This window comes from Salvia splendens, chromosome 17 (genome assembly GCF_004379255.2).
Source record: "Salvia splendens isolate huo1 chromosome 17, SspV2, whole genome shotgun sequence".
NCBI classification, from domain to species: Eukaryota; Viridiplantae; Streptophyta; class Magnoliopsida; order Lamiales; family Lamiaceae; genus Salvia; species Salvia splendens.
Window position 1 is genome coordinate 16,994,554 of NC_056048.1, and position 7,666 is coordinate 17,002,219.

Consider the following 7,666-nt stretch of genomic DNA (forward strand, 5'->3'; position numbering starts at 1 on the left):
GGTCGAAACGTTGTTTCATCGCCAACAAAAAGCGATCCCAAGTTTTGTTCTTGCAGTTGTCTTCCCAGTATGTTAACCAACTTGACGTCGGATGATAGAATAAGTAGGCCGATAACTCCAAACGATCCTTGAGGGGAGTATAATGGTAATTGTAGTACCGTTGTATTTTACGTATCCATTCTGTGGCAGCTCCCCATCGAATCTCGGCGCCTCTGGCTTGACGCACGAGATCGCTTCCACCTCGACCCTCGCCGGTGGTTGAACGAGGGAGGCCGGTAGGGTCCAGCCCCGAGGCTGACACGGTTGGACGAGGGGTCTGGCGGACGATTTTGCAGACTCGCGTCCAGCAGTAGGGCGATACCTTCCTCCAGTTTCCGGTTCATCGCCTCTTGCTTGCGGGTGAAGGAGTCAAGATCGAATTGATTGGAGGAGAGTTTCTTGTCCTGGTTTGCATACCTGATTTTCATATCGAGTAAGAGCTGTGTTAATTCCTCATTGGAATAACTTGTGGGTGGCGTCTCTGCGTCGCCGGTGCCGGTACTCGAAGACATCTCGAGCGGTGGGAGAAGAGAACTCAATGGAAGCACCAGATGATAGGACTAGAATCCTATCGGAATGAATGGAGCACACGAAAACAATGAACAAGGCAAAGCAAAGAAACTTAGTTGCTCCAACTAAGGTACGAAACCTTTGGTTTCAAGAAAAGAATTTTATTTCCTTAATCTTGAATGGTTTTTTTGACTCTCTAATGAACTCTTTATATAGAGTTCGGACCCTGCTTGATTCGACTCTTCGATTCGGGAAAGAATCAAGAAGAAAACCTGAAAAGATTTGATAAACTAAACTAGGTAATTGTTCCAAAAATAATGTCAAAAACAAATAAAGATAATTAAATAAAAGATGGTAAATCCTAATCCTAATATGACGTGAAATCCTTAAACTTCATGGGTCGAGAAGCATTCCTTGGTGGTCTCTCTTTCCTTGCCTGTGCCGGAGTCGCTCTCTCTCTCTACGCCGGCCTCTATGTGGTTGTTCTTGGTCCTTCCTCACGATCGACGGAGGCTCGTCTTCCTTAGTTGGGTCCCTATCATAATGTTAATTTGTAACAGTAACACCATCAGTAAATTTATGAAGCTTTCTTCCTTAATTTATTTTTGTCTCGTGTCCCTTTTAAAATGGCTGAGGTCGACGACTGAGCAATTTCAAAATGCTGTTTTCTCAATTTGCTTGGTTTGAAGTAACAAATTAATGGACATCTCCCAAAATGATACAGGTAGCTCGAGAGGTGATATGTAATCAAGCGGAATATTATATAGATAGAACACCTGATATGATATGTTTAGAGGTGATATCAAGCGAAAGATTTGTCGATATAATTCTTTGTCTCAAATTAAAAAGAGAGAACAACTTTATATATAGATGATAAATACAGAAGTTACGTCTTTTTAGGGGTTAGTCTTAGGCTATTTTGATTGCATAGCATGAATTACATATGCTTTTGTCTATATTCATATATTTGGTATTTTGACTTGTTTCTTGAATATTATTAGTAAAAAGGGTGTTAACAAAAAGGTCAAAGCAGAAGATATGAAGATCGGAACGAAACTGATGAATTGAAGTTACGGTAATAATTGCGGACTCACTAAGATAGTAATGTGGAGGACATGTTTAAAAGGTTTTTGTAATTGCTTACAACTTACTAATCGCATAGCTTCTCCTTTGGCATGTTACTTCTTTGCAGCTGACCAATATCAACAAGCGGTCCACTTGGACATTTGGGAACTAGGATTGAGTTCCGTGAATATTCCCCGATGTGGTTTTCCATCCCCACAAGCTCCAAGGATTCATTCAGTTAAAGTCTGTTTTACCTACTATTTTGCCAATTGCTACCCTGAAATTTATTACAAACGAAATAAAGTGTATATTTGTAACTTGTGGTTGATGCTACTTTTGTAGATATTATGAACTAAGTGGCGCTATTCCAAAATTCCTGTATTTCAAAGGCAATTTAATGATCAGTACTCACTTTTACCCTTATGAAATTTCATTAATACCAAAAATTAATCTGGACTTCTAATGACGGACGAACTAAAATAGTTTAAAGGACTCCTTGGACCTAAATTTCACAAACCCAATTTCAACAAGTGAGAAGGAAACATAATGTAGTTAGGAAAATAATTTTACGTGTTTCAACAAAATTTAAAAATAACGAACATATTTATGTTTCCCAAAACAATGAACATATTCCATTGATTTTTAATTCATGAAAGCGTAATGTGTTTAGAATTAATTTAGATAACTTTTTTTTAATGCGCATTCAAAGCCATTAGGGTTACGTTTCTTTCTTCCTTAATTAATCAAGTCTCTCTCTCAATCGAACAAACGAGCCACGGTAGAAATCCATATCCATTCATTCCCTGAACGGGAAAGTTACCAAAAATAGAAATGTGTCATCTTGGTTGGGACAAACTAAAAGGGAAAGTGTGTCATCTTAGTTGGGACGAAGGGAGTCCTAGTTTATGTTTATCTCTATTTCTCCTGATATGTTCTCCTAATGGAATCTCTTTTCTTTGATTAGGTTCTCAACTAATTTACAAACTACCAAAGCATCTGAGACCTCGACTAGAAAGTTCGTTCCAAGAATTTGATCGGGCAGCCACACTGATATTGGATGCTGCAAGTTTCATGAAAAATAATGCTTCCCTCTACAGATTGTCAGAACCAACCGAATTCCTTTTATGTTGTGTTTGATGGTCATGGTGCAACTTTCATGAAAAATAATGCCATGAAAATTTTCTTTGAGGATGTTGAATTGCCTCAAACATATGATGTTGAAGAAACATTCTTGCAAGCGATGGAGACTTGTCATCTAAGATCATATGTACAGGCTGACGAACTCATTGTGGAACAACAGCAAATGTCGGCGATTGTCGTGCTGTTCTCTGGAGGAAAGGAGGTGCGTTTCAGTTATCACAACATCACAAACCTTCAGGTGCCACAATGTTCCAGAAAAATGTGCTACAGAGCTGACGAATCAAGCATTGATGCGCGCGAGATACGGGTGACAACGTCACAGCCATCGTGGTTTGTTTTTCCTCTTCTGAGCATCAAGTTCAAGATAGAGTTTCTTGTCAAAGACCAAGACTGAGATTGAGGGGGTTCATAATTGAAGGAAAACTGGCATGGCAATGGCATACCTTTGATCCTTCAACTATATTATACTATATTCTTTGCGAAGATAATCATAATTATTTTTCTACTGTTTTAAGGATGCTTCAGAAATCAGTTAGAAAAAGCAACCTTATATTGATGGTTGTAGTCATGAGTGAATGTTGGGCCATGCATGGAATGGAATGGAATGTGATTCCTACTTTCATTCTATTAATTTGCGTTGTATGAATAAGAGAATTGATGAAAATGCGAAGGAAATTCAAAGAAATTTTCATTTCATTCCTTTCTCTCTCATTCCATTCCATCATACCATGGCCTAAGTATTATTGAATTTGAACAATTTTCGGTTGCTTTGGTTCTTGTATTCAATTTATTTGGTTGCAATCTCAATGAACGTGAACCCACCAGCCGCTGATGAAATTGTTGTAGCATAGGTGCACAATTTCCTCTCTTCCCCTTCAACAACAACTAATTCTCACGTCTCAACCAAACATAATACAAGGGCTACAGATAGAATGATTTATCCCATTTTGTACTTACTTCATAACCCAAGGAATAAATATGAGATGCGAAAATATATTCGCAAGCTGATAATAATTATTATTTGCAATCTGAAAGTAAGTTTTCTACAAAATATATATATTTATAATAACTAGTATATGCGATGAGCGATTCAACTGAATCTAGCTGTATGGTGATATGACGATTGTTTGCATGAATGTTGATGTGGTGTAGTCGTCGGTTATAACTGTTATTGGTCTAACTACCTTACTCATTTCCTTTTCTTCAATGTCTGACAATACTTTCTCCCTTCAGTTTTCTTGTCCGCAAGGAAAAAATGCATTAATCACATCCAATATGCTTCTGCAGAATATAAATTGTGCCAATAGATAATCCATTGACCATTGGGTTACCGCATTGTTGTGTGCACCATACCACAATCAAGAATGGCCTATGGAAAGGCATCGAGGATCGGGGAGACCTTGGGCAAGTTTGCAATGTTAACATGGTGACCAAAACACCACCATGTGACAATCATGCAACTGATGAAGTTAAGGAGAAAAGAATGAACTGAAATGTGATGGAGCCACGTGTATCAGTTCCCTACATGGAAAGATGTATTGTTGAGTGGCATGCCATCATTGGTCAAGAGCTGAAGAATCTCCAGCATGTGAGAATGTAGAGAGAGAACCACACATCAATTCTGTTGGAGAGTATTGTCGTCTAGTTTCAGAGTGGTCAAACTTGGTTAGGCTATTAGGGTTTATAGCCAAGTTCTAGGACCTTCTTAGCATCACATATAAATAGTGACAAAGTGTAATTGCACACACCACTTTTTCGAATTAAAAAAACACTTGCATTTGTTGCTTCTATCCTAAAGCAGTTATATTCTCCCTTAGCTTTTCAATGCTCTTTATCTTTACTGCCATTTTCATTATGCAACTGGACCTTGACCTTGAGGAGGAGAGTCGGGCTTGAGCTGAGAGACGTGGAATACATTGTGAATATAGGCAGCCGAAGCTTACATCCCACCAACCCCACCTTGTTCGACACTTAAAAGCGATTGTAATATTTGGGGGAAATTGCCAAACCTTATCAAATAATCTATATCAAGAGAAGAGGATCAGTAATTGATAGGAAATAATATATACTCCCTCCGTCCCATAATACATGTCACACTTTCCTTTTTAGTTTGTCCCACAAAAGATGTCTTATTTATTTTTCTGAAAAAAAGTTCTCTCTTACATTAATATATATAGTACAATTTTCTCTTCACACTTAACACACAAAACATCTCCTAAAATCTTATGTCATTATCCAAGTGTGACATCTATTATGGGACAAATGGAGTAAATGATACTCCCTCCGTTCCATTACATGTGACACATTTCTTTTGGGCATAGATTTTAGGTAGTGGTGTTTAGTTGTTAAATGAAGAGAACTAAAGTATGAATGAGAAAAAAGTAGAGAGGAAAAGTATGAGAGAGAATAAAGTACGAGAGAGATAGAGTGTTGTTTTTTTTGCCATAAAATGAAATGTGTCACTTATATTGGGACGACCTAAAAAAATACGCCCCTCAAATTGAATGTAGATCGGAAGATGTTGAACGTAGGATCAGAGCTTGGCAACTCGACCTGGACACCATCCTAAGAGTCCATGCGAGTACTATCGTTCCATGCCTCATTATGTGGTTCCTATGGGTGGAACGAAATGACCACATGCACAGGGGAAAGACTTTCAGTTCGGTGCAAGGGTATACATGGTCACGATGCGCCTCCACAACCTTGCCAGAGCAAAAAAGATGACAACTAAACATTGGGGAGGATGCAGCCCCAAAGATCCTTTCGCCTAGCCTAGAGGCACAATCAGACCGAGAGTGATATCCAAAATGGTAGGATGGATCCCCTTCTTCATACGTGGATCAAGCTGAACATGGATGGCACTTTTCTGGCCATATCTGAACAGCAGGTGGGGGAGGTCTAATTAGAGACGAACAGAAATCGTCCAAGGATTCCAGTTGCCTCTCCATGCGAAATCCGGCACTGAGGTAAAACTCCTGGCCCTTGCATATGGCCGAACTTTAGCTAAAATATGGGAAAACAATATTTGGATTGAAATGGATGTAAAGGGTGGTGAATGATATTGCAAATGGAAAACATGAGCCTGCGGCTAATAGTCATGTGATGGTGAGAATTCGCAATACAGTTCAACTACAAAGTTATACACATAAACAGGAGGGAAACAAGGCGGCGGACCACCTTCCAAAGCTGGGGTGCATCTCCACACAACTGATCACCTTTGATCATCTAGGGGCCCCCTCCATTGGTCAAGGTGTTTGCACGCATGGACCAATTAGAGCTGCCTTGCTTCCGATCCCGCCAAAAATAAAAGAGGAGAGGCCAAACACTAGAGTGGACTGGTGTCTTATTCTTTCTAGAACTAGTCCTTGCTTTACTCTTGGTAATGTTTCTGTATTTCCCGCCACTTTTGGACAATTTGTAATGACTTATTTTCATTCAATGAACGGGTTGAGGGTCTGCCTAACCCTCTAGGAAGGAATTTAAGTAAAAAAAGAAAAGATATGTCTACTCTTCAAACACAGAAACCACAAATAGTATCCAACCAAAAACTACTCCACAACCAAATACTATTCCAAACCCCATGAGTTTTCCATCCGAGTTTGCTACTCAGTTTGCGGAATTTTTACGACAAAGTCTCTATATACCAATCACATCATTGAAAACACCATCACAGCCCCCGACTCATCCCAAATCTTTGGGAGAAGTTACCGTCAAAGCCAAACTCAGTAGCGGTAATTATCCTCTATGGTCCCATCTCATGGATAGAACAATTGAGGGAAATGAGTTGACATCTCACATTTTGAGTTTCAACAAACCCTCAATTACTGATCCAAACTATCCACAATGGTGGGGGAGATCATTGCGTGTTCAATTAGATCATCATTCATTCCTCGTAAATGAGGTATCACAATATGCGATGACAAAGACCGTGAGAAGGTCTGACCATCACATATGGAAGTGGAACTGACCTCAAACCTGCATTGACCGACTAACACTATCAAACAAGGACGAATGTCACTTGAAGTACTGTGGAGCAGTAGGTTTTAAGATCTATGGATCTCCATACCCAACAAAGATCGAAAAATATAATTAGATCATTCAAAAACAAGGATTATACCAATTCCTCACTACCTTGGATGGAAATATGATTCGATAAAGAATGAAATCGTGAACAAGGGATAGTTATCGGCTGTTCGTAATGTTTACGAAGTAGTCAACGAAAGTCCATCAATGATCGAGTATTAAAACTGGCGGCGGTGGAACAAAAAGAACAACTCAAGGCGTTACAACGATCGGCAGAAATCACGTTGGCACCCACCAAATGCAATGAGCTGATCATGGAATTAAAGGGGAGATGAAGATAAGAGCCAACTTACATATGTTCATTGCGACGGCAACAACGCACAAAGTAGACATGTTTTCTCCTCGTTGGTTATTCCCACTTGTGGGACGACATGAAGAAGGCTAGGACGGCCAGAGACCAGAATCAGCCATGGAGGGAAGGCAGCAACAGAAATGGACAATTTGAGAAAGATAAAGTTAAGGATCCAACTATAATGGCATTATTGTGAGCTAAATTCAACAAGTATGTCTTGTGTCTCTAGGATTGCTAGAAAAAAGTTGCTAGTCTAAATTACGCCATCTTCTGAGTGCACCTATTTCGTAGATTAATTTCTCCAATATTGAAGTCTAAATTCAACAGAAAATCCTCTCTCTCGATTGCATGTTTATAGCCCCTTTTTATCACACAAAGCCATGAATCTCTCGATTACAATCAGCTAAGTACACAATCCCAATTGGTAGCTAAGCATTTAGTTTAACAAAAGAACAAGAACAATAAAAAAAAATCGCTAAAGCTAGGTAAACAAAATCGTTATTGGATTAATTTATCAAAATCATTGCACTCTTCACC